Raw genomic sequence first — 18,960 nt, forward strand, 5'->3', positions numbered from 1 at the left:
TCTGGTACTGCGAAAAAGTGAGAAGAGAGGGAAGAAGGCCTCAGAGAATATAACACAAGGGGGAACTTGCTCAAAACACATTTAATCATCAGTGGAATTACCATATTATACCCACTTGCACTATTAATGAATACTAAGTTAAAAACAGAAATAAAGGAAAGAAAGTGATCTCTAGAAAGCAATGAAATTATGAAGAAATCCTATGTAAGAACAGTATATTTTAGGACTTAAAATACCTCAAAATATAACCTCATATGCAGCTTTTCTTGGGAAGCTACTAGTAAGTGTGTTTCCTGAACTTGCAGAACTATAACATCTAAGGACCAGGAAACTAGGTACGAGAAAGAAGCAGAGGAAGTCATAGAAGCAGGGAAACTCAAAGTGCCATATGAACCCGGCATCTCTGCAGAGACCCAGGCACAGCTATTCTAGGCTGGAGTAAAGAACCAATGAGATTTACCCAAATGATCACAAACAAGACCATATACATCTACCAGCACAACTAGGGTTGGAAGCAGCCCAGATGCCCCTCAGTTTAAATGAATGGATCAAGAAAATGTGATATATACATATACATATATATATATATGTATACACACACACACACACACACACAATGGAATTCTATGCCTCCATCAGAAAGAATGACATTGCCCCATTTGTTAGGAAATGGGAAGACTTGGAAAAAATTATATTAAGTGAAGTAAGCCAGGCCCAAAGAAACATAGGTCCTATGGTTTCCTTTATTTGCAATAACTAGTATATGTCTGAGACAAGCAGAAACAGTCAGATAAGTTGATGTTGGGCGAAATGAACTCCAAGATAAGGACTGAAATCGTTTTTCTTTTTTCTATTGTTTCTAACATATTTATAAGATGATTTTTTGTTGCTTTGTATATCCCTCCCCCACGGTATAACGCCTGTTTTCAATGTATTTGATGTTGGTATAATTTGGGGAGGGAAAGGGAAAAGACATTGTTTAAATAGGGATACAGGTGGACCCATTGCAACAATGAGATGTACAAGACGTTATGTCGACAAACAAACTTTACAACTTTGGCCAGAGAGCGGGGGAGATGGGAGGGCAGGGATGGGAAGGGGAAAGAAAGGAGGAAGCAACAATGCTTGGTAAGAAATGTACTCATTACCTTGCTCATGTAATTGTAACCCCTCTGTAAGGTATTTTCAATAAAACAAACTTATTAATTAAAAAAAAAGAACCAATGAGAAATCAGGAACCAGGCAGGCCTTACAAAGATTTTGAAAGTTCAAAGAAACCTGGCTAGGTATGGGGGGTGGGAGGGGTGGGGGGGGCGGGGGGGGGGGAGGGAGCTGTGTACATAAAAACAACGAATGCAAACACAAATAACCTACAGTGCTCTTTGGGAAATGAGTGCTGACAGTATTCATTTGGTTCAACAGTGAATACCATTTTCATAGTTATAAAAATGCATATTACTCTGTCTATATTGGGAGTAAGAAGGAAGAGGCAATCTGTTGGAGACGGAGGGAAAAACAGCTAAATCCTACCTTTCACACTACAGGAATCTGCTACAAGAAACTTAAAAATAGACTTATAAACAGGCTATTTATAAACAATGTTAAATTATAGGGAAACATACTAATAGAGCTACAAGTAAATAAGAATCAAAAATACAGAGTGAGGATAAGAAGTTGTTTTGAAGTAAAGGACTTGTGGTATAATTTGACTTTAAAAACTATATAATCAAACTGTGTAAAAAGAAATGAATGACCAACAATAGAGTAATTCAAGAAAGAATGAAGGCAAATATGCTTAAAATAGTTTATAGGCATGTACAGAGAAAACAATGAAATCATTGAAATTGTTTTAAGAAGTAGATAGGAGGGCTAGGATTGTGGCTTAGTGGTAGAGTGCTTGCCTAGCATGCATGAGGCTGTGGGTTTGATTCCTTGGTAGCACATAAACACAAGAAATTTAAAAATAAACTATTAAAAAGAGTAAACCTTTATTAAAATAAAGAAGTAGAGGAGAGAAGAGAGGAGCCATGGAGAGGTCAAGCTGATTGAGGTACATTTTTTGCATGTATAAAAATGTCACATTGAGGGCTGGGAATGTGGCTTAGTGGTAGAGTGTTTGCCTAGCATGCATGAAGCCCTGGGTTTGATTCCTTGGTACCACATACACAAAAAAAAGCTGGAAGTCGCACTGTGGCTCAAGTGATAGAATACTAGCCTTGAGCAAAAGAAGCTTGGGGACAGTGCCCAGGCCCTGCGTTCAAGCCCCAGGACTAACAAAAAAAATGTCACATTGAAACCCCTTGTACAACAAAGGTATATTAATAAAAAGGAAATGAAATGATTCTACATCACACTATGCACATTCTTTTTTGGTTAATATATTTTTTTATTGTAAAGATACTGTACTGAGGGGTTACAGTTACATGAGCAAGGTAATGAGTTCATTTCCTATTGAGCATTATTATACTCTCCTTTATTTTTCCCCCACCTCTCCAACCCTTACCTCCCCTCTCCCACCCTCCACCTTGCAAAGTTGTAAAGTTAATTTTCAACATTCTGACTAGTATATGTCTAGGACAAGCAGAAGAGGTCAAAAGCTACGTACATATGACCATATAACCTGATGCTAAGCAAAATGAACCCCAAGATAGGGACACTAGAGGTTTTATCTTTGCACATTCTTTTTAACACACAATAACTAGAAATACAGCAAAGTGGACTAAAAATTGAGTTAGAGTACTGGTTTATTAATAAATTAGTGGTTTTTTTTGTTTGTTTGTTTTTGCTTTTTCCAGTCCTGGAGCTTGAACTCAGGATCCGAGCACTGTCCCTGAGCTTCTTTTGCTCAAGGCTAGCACTCTACCACTTGAGACACAGCTCCACTTCTGCCTTTTTGTGTGTATGTGGTGCTGAGGACTCAAACCCAGGACTTCATGCATGCTAGGCAAGCACTTTACCACTAAGCCACATTCCCAGCCCAAATTAGTGGTTTCTTATTTGAGTTAATGGTTATTAAAGATAACCATTACTATCTCTCTTGGGTTGTTATATTAAGTGACTCTTACCTATCATGAGCCACTGGGTCAAGCACCATCTCATTTAATCCTGCTTATAGCTCAAGAAGGCAGACAATTTGGTCCCCACATCGAAGACAAAAAGAGCTCAAGAGTTAGTGTTGTTTACCTCAGGCCATAGTGCCAGGAAGGCCAGATCTGACCTTGAGCCTTTCCTCTCCAAGTTCCATGCTCTTAGTACATTCCACGTTTCTGTGCATTACAAGACACATTTTGGGTTCGAAATGTATGTTTCTCTTGTCCTCAGAAGTGCAGAATAAGGTAGGTACCTTGATAATAACTATGAGCTTTTGGGGTGGGGAAAGGTGAAAATTTTATTGTAAAAGGAAGAATAGTAAGTATGATGTGAGAGCTTTTATTTTCAGGATGACTCGTAACACCATCTATACTGTGTGTCTTGATGTCCTAAGGGATTATATGCAGCATGAATCGTTCTTAAATTTATAGAATGTACTTTGTTAACCACAGGGGTATTAAACACTCCCCAAAGTGGAAGGAGTTAATGCTATTTAATAACTTTCAGAGAATGTCAGAACAGGAGACAGACATCTATTAATCAGTGACAATATCTAGAAAAAAAGATTATTCCCTTAGATTAACACTTTTATATTAATAGAGCCACATCAGGAATTTTGAGATCGTATATAAAGCCAGTTTCTGGCATTTGGTTATTTTCTAGGGAATTATTTTAGCTGACTCTTGCTGAGTCGAGGTAACTTCATATTCTTGAAGAAATTGTCTTGGAAGTTATTAGTATAGTACAGTTCATTTCAGTTCTGGTCCTTTTAGGTTTGGGGGATGAAATTAACCACGATTAATGCACTCTTCCTTTTTTTTAGATTCAAACTCTGTGTTTACATATTTGGCTCTCCCACATCACAAAACAAAATGAAAAGATCAATGAATTATGAAGGCATTTATGAGATGCTCTTCATGTTCATGGATGGTTAAGACCAGTCCCAAGAAGATTCATTTGTGTATGTAAGTCAAGAGTTTCTAACTAAATGTCTATTCTCAGTGAATACTGGGATTTAAAGGTTAAAATTGATGATGATAGCTGGCACTGATGGCTCACACCTGTAATCTAGGAGACTGAGATCTTGCAGCCCTAGCAGGAAAGTCTGTGAGATGTCTGTAAGACTTTTTTTTTTGCCAGTCTTGGGGCTTGAACTCAGGGCCTGGGCACTATCTCCAAGTTTCTTTTTGCTCAAGGCTAGCACTTTACCACTAGAGCCACTTTTGTCTGGCCTTTTCTGTTTATATGCTACTGGGGAATTGAACCCAGGACTTTATGCAGGCTAGGCAAGCACTCTACCACTAAGCCGCATTCTCAGCCCTCTGTGAGACTCTTATCTCCAATTAGCTGCCTTCCCCACCAGCTCCTAAAAATCAAAAAAGCTGGGAGTGGAGCTAGGGCTCAAGTGGTTTTACACTAGTCTTGAGCTTAAAATAGCTCAAGGACAGTGCCCAGGCTCTGAGTTCAAGCCCAGGACTGACTTGCCCTGCCCCCCCCCAAATTGATTATTGTTATTCTAACTGTAGTAGTATGTGGTAGAATAGAAAAATCACTTGAACAAAATATGAATACTACAGGCTTCCTATTCTGATTTTATTTACTTTCATGGGTCTAGGAAAGGCACTTGCTTTCTATATGACCAGAAATACCCATAAAATGTCACTTACTTTAACTTTTTTTTTTTATAGGAGATGATATTTTAAATAAGCACAAAGTTCCATTTATCTATAACATATTGGGGGAAAAAAGACAAGGCAATAAAAATTTACTTCCTCAATGGAGAATATCCTGAACTGGATTGTTACTATAATATTCACTTGTAAATGATGCCTGAGTTAGCAATAATGCATTTTCTAATGAAGTTATTTCTCATAGGCACCCTACAACTGCATAGCCCTGGTAGGACTGCTTGCTTAGTAAAATAACATGTACCATGTCTGGGGCTTGTTTTGGAGAGCTGAGTTTGTTATATAAGCTTAGTACAATTTGGTTTAATATTTTTAGATCAAGTTTTCTCATCCATATAAAGAAAGTCCTGTACCACAGGGATTTTTTTTTGTGAGGATGGAGAACATAAAATGGCTAATGTAGAAGCAGTTCTCTTTTATAAAGGATAAAAGCTTATGCGTGAAAGAGGACTTACAATAATATCCTTAATAGGAGTACAAAATAAATATCCACATGGCGACAGTAGCACATATGAGAAATATTCTACATACACTGTAGAAAATCACGAGGATTTGGAGACTGAAAGGATGCTTCATGGTCCTGTGAAAGTAGGGATTTTTCTAGAAAAAAAAGAAAACTAACAGCAGCTGTAACAACAACAAAACTCAAAAATGCAACCTTACTTACTGGGAAGGGGAAAAAAAAGACTGTAATTCATGAAATCAGAGTCACATTTTTGTGGAACCAAATTGTGTCACACGTGGCCAGATTAAAGAGCTAATAGTAATTAAAGACTGACACAGAGTGAATAAGATTAATATTAGAAAAGGATTACATCAAAAAAGATTTACATCAAAGGATTCTTTCTCTTTTCTCCCACAGAAGGCTCGAGACAAGAAAGAAGTCTTACACAAAATATTCTAAGCCTCTCAGTTACTTGAAAAGAAGCTGAAAAATATGAAGAGGTAAGCAGAAATTTCCTTCACTGGCCAAATGCCAAAGTTTTAATATGATTAAGGGGTTGCTCCACATAAAGCAAACAGTATTGTGGAAGAGGACAAATTGGGTCACAGATATCTAGGAATTTGCAATATTACTTAAGAACTTGAGAATCATATTTGGAATATTGGAGGAGAAAATATATAGAGAGACAGAATGTAAAGTTGTCTGGCCAAGCATCCTATCAAATTTCAGTTGCCTCTTGATGAACTACAAAGAAGTTACCACGCATGGTATTCTGCACGAAAGCAGTGGGTATAGAACTATGATGTGATATACATAACATTACCTGAACAAACAGAGAAAGAAAGACTTTTGCTTGGTACTAGCAGCTCATGTCTGTAATCTTAGATCATCAGCAGGTTAGAGATCTAAGTATCTAAGTTCAAAGCCATCTAAGGTAGGGAAGTCTGAGAGATTCTTATCTCCATTGTGGAACCCCAAATCTAGAAGTGAAAGAATGATTCAAAGGATAGAGTGACAGCTTTGAAATAAAAAAGCTAAGACACAGCTCCAAGCCCCTGAACTCAGTCTCTAGTATGGACACAAAAGCAAAGAAAGAAACAGAAAGGAAAAGAAAAGAATAAAACAGAAAGGAAAGAGAGAAAATAAGAGAGAAAGAAAGAGAAAGAAAGAGTAAGAAAGAGTGAGAAAGAAAGAAAAAGTAAAAGAAAGAAAAAGAGAAAAAGCAAAGGAGAGATAAAGGGAGAGAGTGAAGGAGGATAGGAAGAAGGGAGGAAGGGAGAGAGGAAAGAAAGAATTTCAGTATGGCTTCCCAGTGACACTGCCAGTAGGAAAAGAATCTATCTTAGACCCATTTGTATCTCATGAAGAAACAACTCCTTATGAGTTGTTCTTGTTCTATTAAGAACAAGGCTATTGTCATCACCTTTCCTTCATTAATGTATCAACAGGTGACACCTGACACTAATCAAGTGCCAGGCTTATTTGTGAGCACTTGGGAGTTTGGTACTAAGGCAACATGGAACCCAGGGATAAAGTACAAGGCTGTGTGCACAAAGAACGTCTGTAAAGAACAGAAAATATAACAGACAGAATGGTCATGAGTGGCCAACATTTTACCACACTCCAGTTTGCTACCTAAAAGTGGTATCCATATAATTCGAAATTCACTTGGCCTTCTTGAGCATCTGTGATCTGTCTCTCTTCAAGAAGCTTACAGCTCAGTGTTAAACTGATTAGAACAGGACCTGGTGTGGGGCTGGACCCTGCTGCTAAGATAGTAAATATGAAAGGAGAGAAGGCATCAGTTTTACAGTCAGAAAACACTCCTTGCAGTGCTGTCTGTATGGTTGACTGTGCCAGGACTTACGGAGATCTTTTATCTTTGCAGAGTCTCTGTTTTTTCATTCTCTCTCAAGAAGGATGATAGTGTGTACATATCTTCCAAGTGTACGGGCATCAAGTGAGACTTACACATTAAAAGCACCTTCTTTGCCTTGCTGAATGCCAAGTACCATCTCATTGTTTAGTAGTACCGTAATTCTGTATGTCCATCCAAGCAGAGGGAAGAAGTTGAACTCTGGAGACACCCAACATTGCATTCTGTGTTCTTTACAGAATCTCTTTACAGGGCTTTGTCCTTTATTTTTGTACAACTTTCCTAAGATGGTTTAATATTTTTCTCTTAGTGATTAGGACCACTTGCTCCATGGCAAATGTCATCAGTATCTATGAAATAGCTCACACTTTACTGTGTACCAAAGTCTATAGGCACATCATAACTTATCTAAGCTATATGATATAAACGCAGGGAAGTCATATCTGGATGGAATCTCTAACTTCAAGGACGATACTTTGGAGTTATCTAATGCTAAAGATTCAATCAGTTACATGTGACCTGGGACAGTTTCCACGCTAAATGGGTGACAGAAGAGCCTGAGTGTTTATGGGCAGAGAAAAAAATTATGTTATTATCTGCTATCTAGACAAACACGGTTGTCAATGAGTTAATCATACAACAAAATATTTCGAGATGAACTGGTACTGCATATGTATTTTATTGATACAGAAGGACATCAGAGGCTGCATAACTTACAAAAAAAGACAGACCTCAAGTAGATGCAAAATAACCCAGAAATGACAAAGCATATCCCATAAGGAATACACTTAGGGAAGACAGTAAATTTGACTAGAGAGATCAAATGTATGAGATATACTAACTTAGGAATGAGCGATAATGGTCAACCAGACCTGATTGTGGTATGCTGTCACTGAGGGAAAAAAATAGCCTTTCTAGTCAAATTATCAGACAACAGGTAACCGAAATATTTAAAAGAGATATATTACAGGGGAGGAATAAATTCTCATGCTTTGTAGAGCAACATGTTAAGCTCATAACTATTTAGTGTTCACCTTACAAAGAACTACAAAAGAGGAATTCAAAATTTCTCTACACAAACAAAAGACAAAATTTTAAAGTGAGGGAAAGACTAATTACCTTGATTTGATTATTGCACATGCTGGACAAGTAGTAAGTTATACAATTGTATGAATTAATCAAAACAAAAATGAGCCAGGTGTCAGTGGCACACACCTGTAATCCTAGCTACTCAAGCAGCTGGACTCTTACCATCAAGGTCTGAAGTCAATCTGAACAGACAGATACAAGAGATTCTTATCTTTGATTAACCAGCAGAAAAAGCTGGCACCAGAGGTATACTTCAAGTGGTAGAATATCAGCTGTGAGTGAAAAGACTAAGGGACATCTCAATGCCCTTCATTCAAGCTCCGGTACCAGCACAAAGAAACTAAATAAAAAATAGAAATATTTTTATGAATGTGGTACCTATCCACAACAGAATTTTTCATCACCATTAGAAAAAATAATATTATGTCATTTGCAGGGAAATGGATGGACCTCAAACCAATCATGTTAAGTGAGGTAAGCCAAGCTCAGAGAGACAAATGACAATGCTTTCTCTCATATGTGGATGCTGGATCTAAAATACAGGTTTCTAGGCATTCAAACACAATGGGACCAAAGAGGAGAGGAACAGAAAGGCCTAATGCCTATGTGATCCTGATCATACAAAATAATATTTCCTGAAATCGACTCCAGGAAATGGAAACAAGAGGTTTTTTTTTTCTTTTTTTGCTGTTTTTGTTTCCTTTTTGTTTAGTTTGTTTGTCTGTATGTCTGTGGGAGTGTAAGAGGAGGCACAGGAATGGGAGACACAGGATAAGCAGATGCATTTATGGTATGTCACTGGATACGTGGAGAAATAAGCTGTACAATGTGTGGGTGGAATGGGAGAGAAAAACTGTGAGAGACTGAAGCAAGGGGTGGCAAAAAGAACTTTAAAAATTTAAAAATAAAAAAAATTGATTAAGCAAAAGCAGAAAACAAATTGAAGTTCCCTAAACTGGGTTTCAGGGAGAATAAAAGGCATAAGGAGAATAGGTTGAACAGAAATATGTCATGGAGGCCATTTCCTCAAAAGAGAAATAAGAGCAGTAAAATACACAGAAATGATTATTTTTGTTGGTCCTGGGGCTTGAACTCACAACCTGAGCTTTGTCCTTGAGCTCTTTTTCTCAAGGCTAGTGCTCTACCACCTTGAGCAACAGTGCTACTTCCAGATTTCTGGGGCTTAACTGTAGATGAGAGTCTTATGGACATTAGTGCCCTGGCTGCCTTAGAACTGTGTCCCCCAGATCCCAGCCTCCTTAGTAGCTAGGATTACAGGTGTGAGCCACCAAGGCTTGGGCAACAGAAATTATTTCTCTTGTGAGAGCAGGCTGTTATTAATGGTTGTGTAAAACACTCTGTCCATACTGTAACAGGACAGCTAGTAATTTTTTAAATTTTATTGTAAAGATGCTGTACAGAGGGGTTACAGTTACATGGGTAAGATAATGAGCACATTTCTGGTCGAGAATTGTTACCCCTCCTTTGTTGTTTTCCCACTATCCCTCCCCTCCCCGACTTCCCTCACTCCCCTCCCACGCCCCCATAATTGTAAAGTTCATTTCCAATATACTCTTCTGTGGATATCATTGTTGTAACAGTTATCCTGTGTTCTTATTTCAGCCTTTTGTTATTCCCAAAATCAAGTACAGTGACCACAGGGGATATACCATAGAAGGAAACAAAAAAAATCCCATAGTACATTAAAAACAACTACAACAAAGAAAGACCTCTTGTGTCCATATCTCAGGGTTCATTTTGCTTAGCATCTTCTTATACAGTCACATGTACATAGCTTTTGAGCTTTTCTGCTCACATGACAAAAATTATCCTAGACGTATACTAATTATTGCGGATGAGGGAAACCATGGGAACAGCTAGTCATTCTGAAAATATTCATGACTTGTCTGTGGTGCATTTCTAGAATAGTACAGCTTTAAGGCCCTCTGGAGATGGTGACTGGATTCCACATACCCGGTTAACTAACGCTGAAAGTCTAAAACCCTTGAAAGCAGATTGGGAGTATGTATTGATTACAGTAAACAGACAATTGCGCTCTTTTCAATTTCTTTTTATGAAACATGGACAGAAAAGGAAGAGTCAGATGCTGAAAGAATTTTTAAAAAATTGCAAAGCAAATATGTGTGAATTGTTATACACAATCGTACAAATCAACAGAGAGAGGCAAAGAGTACTTTCAATAACAAAAGCAGCAAAAAAAATCAAGCTGTTTAATCAGGAGTGATATTCATTGCGTAGTCAAGATGCTTTAGCACATTAAATAAAGCTCTATTGTGTTCACTGCATATCATGATTGGACTGAAATAGGTAGATTTTAGTGAAATGATTGCCTCTAACAAATGACAATTATGAAATTTTAGGAACTAATGCTTGAACTGGGTGATGTATGCCTTATTACAGGGAATTTCCCTAGGTTATGCAGTTTTCTATGTGGAAAAATAAAGAACTACTGAATATCCATAATATTTGGAAGCTAAGCAGTCTATATCTATACACAATCTTTTTTTTTTTTTTTTTTTGCTGGTGGTGGGGTCTGAACTCTGGGCCTGGGCACTCTCCCTCAGCTCTTCAGCTCAAGGCTAGCTCTACCATTTGAGCCACAGCACCTTCTTCTGGCTTTTTCTGCTTGTGTAGTGCTGAGGAATCGAACCCAGGGCCTCATGCATGCAAGGCAAGCACTCTGCCACTGAGCCACCTTCCCAGCCCCACAAACTTTGTAATAGGTAAGGAAAGTGAATTGCAAAAGAGAGTAACTATCTGAGGTATAACTGAACCCTGATTTCCGGGTAACTCTATTTGGAGATCTTTACCTATACTGGAAAGTTACAAAAGCTATACAAAAAATATATAGCTTGAGCAATAGACACTGATGGCCAAGCCTGTAATCCTAACTAGTCAGGAAGCTGAGATCTGCAGTCTGTGATATGAAGCCAGTACAAGCAGGAAAGTCCATGACCCTATTATATCCAATTTAATCACCAAAATGTGAGAAGTGGGGTATGTACCAAATAGTAGAGCACCAGCCTTAAACAAAAAAGCTAAGGGACAGTGTCCAGGACCAGAACTCAAACCCCCATACCAGCCCTCCACCACATACATACACGTGTACATAGCCTGAGTTTGGAAGAGCAAATTGCTTCTCTAGAGGTAAGCTGTTAGAAAAATGATCAAGGTATGTCCTCAGTTGAGAGGAACTGATTTCCTTTAGTGGACAGAGCGGCACAGAATGCTAATGGCTTGAAAGACAAAGAAACAACAGTTTCTAAATGATGCTGATCGCCTAGCAGAAAATCTTTATCACTACGTACCAGCTCAAAGGCCCTAATAACATTCCAAGAAGTTCAAGAAGGGTCAGACTGGTAAATTATAGCAAGGCTGTGTTTCCCTTGCAGTTAGCATTAGGCCACAGATAGTTACAGCTCAATACCAAATAAAGTATTAGCTTCAACTTCTAGAGCTTGCCTAGCTTTCTTGGAGGCAGCCCCTCTCTGGAGAAGGACTTGAATTGAACACTGGGCCGTTAAGCTCTTGCTTGGCTTTTCCCCCACCTCAAGCCTGACACTCTACCCCTTGCGCTACAGCTCTCATTTTGGCTTTTTGATGGTTAATTGGAAATGACAGTTTCATGTACTTTCCTGGCTGGGAGGGCTTCAAACCCCAATCCTCCAATGTCAACCTCCTGAGTAGGTAGGCTAACTGGCATGAGTCACTAGTGCCTGAGTATCACACTGTAAGGCTTTATTGGAGTATTGCAGGTTCCTACATTTTCACTAAGCAGCTCAGAAGCTTAAAAATTGAGGTTTTGGAAAAATCATCTTGGTTTTTCCCTTAACCTCAACTAATTGGAAAACCACCCAATGATCCGAAAGATTACTGATAAAATTTGGACTGATTAAGTCTCTAAAGTTTGAACCCTTGCTGGGACTGAATGTAGGTCAAAAAGAAACTTTGCCTAATTGGAGAGCTTATAGGAATCTGAAACTTCAAATACAAAAAAAAAGTGCTCTCAGAGAAGGTTCCTGAAGCCAAGGCCAGTGCCTATATGATTTGCTCAGAGAAACTGAAACCTATGTTGCTAGAGAGAAAGATGCAGGATTCTGATCTCCTTTGGGTTCCAAAGACTCTGTGTTTTGTCAGTGTGGACATGGTTCTTAGCATCACATTTAAAATGAGAAGGTATCTAATGTTTGAAGAAGGAATGAATAGATTGATCAGTCACTAAGTGACTTTAGATACTTCAAACTATAATGCTGGACTTGAGTATATCTAGAAAAAGTAAAGAACAAACTAACACTGTATATACTATAAGGTTTCTTGCTTGGAAATAAGAAAATACTCAAGAAATACTCAAGAGAATCCCAGTGTCCCAGTGTTGTAAGTTGTTGTTTTGTTGGTGGTGGTCGTGGGGCTTGAACTCTGGGCCTGGGTGCTATCCCTTTGCTCTTCAGCTCAAGGCGAATGCACTACCAGTTGAGCCACAGTGCCACTTCTGATTTTTTGGTGGTTTATTGGAGATAAGAGTCTCACAGACTTTCCTGCCCACGCTGGCTTTGAACCGTGATCCTTAGATCTCAGCCTCCTGAGTAGCTAGGATTACAGGTGTGAGCCACCGGCACCCAGCAGTAAGTAATCTTAACAATAAGTTTCTAAAAAAGAAAAATCAAGTTCCAAATATGGAAATCATAACTTTGATGATACGGATATGATCAAAATCATTAAAGGTGAAGAAATAAATCTAGAAAAATCAAGTAAATAAAGGTATGTGTATGGGTCATACTTTTCAAGACTTCTTATTCTAGAGATTAAGGAATAACAAAAGAAAAATAGTAATGAAATTTGGAGTTCAAGGTACAAATAATATCCTAAGAACATAAATAGATCAGAGCATTATATAACTAGACTATTAAAATAAAAAAACAGTCAATAATTACCCTCAAAAGAATATTTTGTGAGTTTTAATATCAAATCAAGAAGTATTCATAATGGCATAGTGCTGGTCACTCACATCTGTAATCCTGGATACTCAGGAGGCTGAGATCTGAAAATTGAGGTTCAAAGCCAGCCTGGGCAAAAAGTCTGTGTGACTCTTATTTCCAATTAACTAGCAAAAAGCCATCTGTGAGCAGAAAAGCTAAGGAATAGTTCCAGCAAGGCAAACACATACCTCCCCTAACTCCACACCCACACCCACACAAAGTAGTATCCATAGGGTCTTTTAGTAAGAACTTCTAGTCTTGTCTTTCCCATTATAAGCAACTGGGAGCCTTTTATGCATAAGTTGTTCTGATTTTTATTCTGGCCCCAAACACATAACCTGACTGTTGGGTAGGACTTCTGATTCTGCCCTAAATCATGACTGCCCAGCTCCACCTATGGTTGAATTCAGGCTCATGGGACTGAAATGGGGCTAGAAGGCCAGTCCAGAAGAAAATTCTGCATCTAGGTAGGTAGCCGCAATATTTAGAAAGGGCAGAATTTCCATCTGAGCCTCGAACATTATGAAAGGCAGACCTTAAAGGTTTCTAAAGAGCTTCCCAAACTGTCATCATTTTCCCAGTGAGCTGTAGAGGGTGACTTTCTTTCATTAAGTCCCTAAAATTCCTTAACACGAATCTCTGATTGGTTGGCCTCCATACTCTCCCCCTCCTTTCAGTGCTATTTATGAATTTCCAAGCTCCAGGATGCACCATGAGCCTAAACTGAAAGCAATATGAGAAAAGGAAGAAAAGTCAGTATGAGGACCTCACATATCACCTGGAAATAGGTGAACACACTCACAGTGGTTGACCAGGGGATTATTAGGTGTGGCTGTGATCACACAAATCAGGATCAAAATTACTCTTGATAATGGAGCTGGAGGGTGACGAAAACTGTAGATGAATGATTTTTGCCTGTGCTTTTCCACGTAATACAGAATCAATTCAAGGAACAAGACTGTTTTTCAGGCCTCCCCTGTCTGCAGGTTCCATATTCATGGATTCAGCCGAGTGAGGAGCAAAACAATCTTTTAAAGAAAGTAGAGAGGGATGCAATATGTTCAAAATGTAGTCTATGCATGTATGGAAGTGTCATGAAAACATTTATTTTGTAAAGTTTAATATATACTAATAAAATTACATGTGGCATGAACATATACACATTTCCCCCCCCATCACCCTTCTTTTATAGTACCACTATTTACTTATATTATGGTGGATTGCTATAAGTAATGTAGAGCAAATTTTAAGTATACATGCTGTGCCTAAGTTATAAACAACTTCTATGCCATTTAAAACATGGGAATCCTGGACTGAATCACCAAGACAGACTGAGAAATGAGTGTCAATTGAAGCATTATTCTGGAAGTTCATTTCTACCCCAAAGGTTTACTCTGCATGATGATGATGATGATGATGATGATGACAATCCTAGTGGACATTGTGTTTTTTAATAAACCAAGTTAAATAAGACTTTGGTTGGCAAATGTATAATTCCCGATGGGGAAACATTATATATGAAATTTGAAATACAATATGGAAAGAATATTCTCAGGAGTTTTATATTCAGAAGTAAAGTCAATATATTCAGAAGTAAAGTCAATAAATAAATTCCCAAATAAGTTATAGATACAAGTGTTCAAAATTAACAACAACAACAACAACAACTAGTAGTCTATACTGGGAGAGATGTAACATCATAGCAGCTCTGTCTAATCATTAGATTTTGAAATTTTCAAGCACATGAAGCATTCAATTTTTGTGGCTACTTGTTGGTGCAATTGTAGACATGCAGATTTTGCTTGCTCCCAATTTATTTGTTTTTAATTTTATTATGAAGTATGTGTACAAAGAAGTTACAATTTCCATAAGCCAGATTATGTATACAATGCATCTTGATCAATGCCTCCAGTTTATTAATTTCCCAGTTATTAATAATTGGTTAAGACCCTCAGAGGAAAACCTGTGAAGAGAGGGTGCAGTGGGCATGGAAATAAAAGTGCCCTCCATGGTAATAGCCAGGTGACGGATGTTGATCATCATAACACCTCTAGAAAATGTCACATATTCTGTTTGCTGCTGCAAGAAAGTCATTTGTAGCTATCCAAGGCAAGCTTTGTGCACTGATGTTGTTTGTTGTTTGTTCATTTTGTTTTCGGTGCAAGTGGCAAGACTTGAACTCAGGGCCTAGTTGTTATCCCTTAGCTTTTTCACTCAAAGCAGGTGCTCTACAACTTGAGCCACACCTCCATTTCCAGCTTTATTGGTGGTTAAGTACACATGGGAGCCTCTCAGACATTCCTGCCTGCTGGCTTTAAATCACAATCCTAATATTTCAGCCTCCTGAGTAGCTAGGATTACAGGTGTGAGCCACCAGTTCCAAGCATGTGATGGTATTCTTATCCTTTGTGGATGAGGATGAGGTCACATGCAATACGAGGATCAATATTGAATATCTAGTCCAAGATACCCAATAATTTGCATGTAGCTCTACTTTACTAAGCCTGCCTCCTCTCCAACAGGCCTAGCTAATTTGGAACCAAATGCATCTATAAGCAGATGACACAGCGCAAGGTTATAACCAGAGACCTCCTAGGTGCAAACCAGCACAATCTTGCAAGGTCAATCACAGCCCTAGCCCCTGCTCAGGCATGCCCTGTCATTAACTCACATTCCATGTTCCCCGTAGTTTCCCTTGACCTCATTGCAATGGAGGTCTGCAATGCCTCATTCTTTTGTGTCTGACCCTGTGAATACCGAATAGACATTGTGAACTGAATGGAAACTGGCTAAGATCATTTTGGTATTTTGAGGGTGATTTCTCTTCATCTGGAAGAAAATAATGGAGAGATGTCAAATTTGAATTTTGCATGAGAGATAAATTCTTGTCTGTGTGTGAGTTAAGCTAGGTGGTTTGTTTCCTGATTCCCTCTCCCTATAATTTGAATAAATGATCCTGCTATTTGCTTTTCTTTAAGAGAAGCAGTGATAAGCAAACTGCAGAATGTTTATTCACTGACTCACTTTTAAGGGTATTTTTTTTTTACTCTGGGCATTACAATAAGGGCCTAAGATCCTTATGGAAAAGTTGTAACTTCTTGTGGCTAATGCATCCTTTATGAATGAATGATCAAGGACTTGTACTTAAGGGCATATGCCTTATACTAAATCACAGATCTCATGGAGAGAACTCAAAGAATTATGTCACAGATAGCGCAACAGTGGCATCCTGCCTCCTACTTCCTATCTATAATATACAGAAAGGGCTGTCACTAGTTCCTACGACACCATAATACAAGGCATTGTGTGTTTTGCTGTAAATGTAAAAGAGCAGGCAGAACAGAGAGAGGAGGCAAAGATGTTATCCACTGAGCTGGCATGGGAAAAATTACAGCCGGAACTCTTGCTCAGGAAGGAATTCAGAAACCAAATCCAGCACAAAGGAAAGATGACCTGTGCTGGTTTGTACCTCGCTGTCTGTCCTTTTCCTGTGTTGAAACATTAACATTTTTTGATATAATGGGCCTTTTTTTCCCCCCAGGTCACTAAACACAGACAATGTGCTGGGGGCAGTCTGCACAAAGTTAGTCCAACAGCAAGCTCTGCTCTTGAAATAAAGATCTGGATTTTTCTGGTTGCTGAAATGAAAGGTGAAACATGAGCATCCAGACAGATGACTGACAGGTTTGGTTGTGGGATTAGCACCACTGAATGGTAATGCTGTGTTGGCAGCCTACCCTCACATTCTAGACTGCTTCAACTGGAAATGGGCATACTTCCTATCTCTCTGAAAGGGAAACTTCCCTTATTGTGTCAAAAGGACATGGAGTGGGGGGCGCAGTATTTAGAAGAGAGAGTTCAGTAAAAACAAAGGAATTACAATTAGGGATCAGAGTACATTTTTTCCTGAGCAAGGGAACTGGAAGAAATGCACTTTTGTTGAATTCAGTTAAAAAGGAAATGCAAAAGTAAAATGTCAAAAAACAACTTGAGAGAGTGGTTCTAGTTAAATGTTACCCATAATTATTTAATTTTTGTTAGAATTGACAGATAATTACTCAGGAGAATAACATATCCCTGTATAAATCAACAATGAGATCTCTAGCCAGAAATAGAAGCAACAAAACTTTAAACACCAGGGCTTTATTTTGTCCTCATTTTGGTTTTATGAGTTGGATATAGCTGGGTTTCTCATATATAAGAAGTACACAATGAAGTAATATATTTAAATGTTGATCAGTTAAGAGTTCATTGCCTAAAATCAAGATAGAGGAGAGAAAATGTTTATTCTGAACTATGGAACTGTGTAATATTTGAAATTGTCAGAAATTTGTTGTTTGAAATTGATAAATTATGAAACTACATCACATTCTTAGAAAATTTAACAGTTCAAAACAAGCCTCAAACCATACTAACATTTATTCACTAAATACTTTGTTGGTAAAAGAAAAAAGAATTCTGACAAGTTACTGATTTCTAGTATTAACTTTTGAGACATTACTTATTTCAAAAAAGCACAACTCAGGTGCTTATTCTGAGCTGTTCCTTTATTATTTACTTCAACAAGTGTTTGGATGAGGGCTCCAAGATCTATGTACCTAGAAATCGCTTGAAGAAGGGTGTGAAGAAAAAGGATAGAAAGGAAAGACCTCAGAGTCAGACAGGAAGTAGGAAGTAACATGAGAAAGCAGAGCATGCTGGGACCCCTATGTATTGGTTTAGTTGGCAAGACATATTAATGGTTGGCGAGCCCATTGACTTTTTAGTTCTTTGTTCTTTTAAACAAATATTTAAACAGAGGAGGTGCCACTTAACAAAGCAGTTTATGAATATGTCTTGATCAGTGTCACCCTTCTACATCTTCACCCACCTTCGACCCACACCTTCTCTTATTTTTTTTTAAATTTAATTTTATTTTATTTGAGAACATACTGTACAGAGGGGTTACAATTACATGGGCAGGATAATGCATACATTTCTTACCAAGCATTGCAGCCTCCTCCTTTGTTTACCCTTCACCTCCCTTCTCTTAATTTTCTTAATTTTGTGGTATATACAATGAATTCTTGACGGCATACTGTCCCTCTCCCAACACCTCTCATGCAAGTACCAATTTCCTAGTGCTTATTTTGTTGGGCTTTGATTTGTCTTTGTAAAAAATTATGTTGCTTGGAATCTCCATAAAGTCTATAGTGCTTCAGTTAATTCATTGGTAACCAGCACCCAGTGTGTTTACATATAGATTTATAGGCTCATTCTCGCTACCACAAATGAGGGATGCAATGCAATGCAATGCAACCTTGGTTTCTCTGGGTTTTACTTACTTCATTTCATTCAATCTCTTCCAAGGGCCATTACAAAAAGAAAACAAACAAACAACAAAAAATGCTGGGGAGGATGCAGGCCAAAGAGAACACTAGTACACTATTGGTGGGAATGTGAGCTTGTTCAACCACTGGAAAGCAGTATGGTGTTTCCTCAAAAAACTAAACATAGAACTACCCTATAACCCAGAAATCCCACTCCTAGACATTTATCCAGTTGAGCACAAATAAGGTTATAGCAAAGCCACCAGAAAAACCATGTTCATTGCAACACAGATATGGACCTAGCCCAGATATGAACAAATGAATCAAGAAAATGTGATATATATACACATATAGAATATATATTACATATAACATATGTAATATCACATATAGGATATATACATATACATACACATATTTATGTATATATACATATATATGCAATATATACATATATATGAATGAG

This window comes from Dipodomys spectabilis, unplaced genomic scaffold (assembly GCF_019054845.1).
Source record: "Dipodomys spectabilis isolate Male_0828 unplaced genomic scaffold, ASM1905484v1 ptg000241l, whole genome shotgun sequence".
NCBI classification, from domain to species: domain Eukaryota; kingdom Metazoa; phylum Chordata; class Mammalia; order Rodentia; family Heteromyidae; genus Dipodomys; species Dipodomys spectabilis.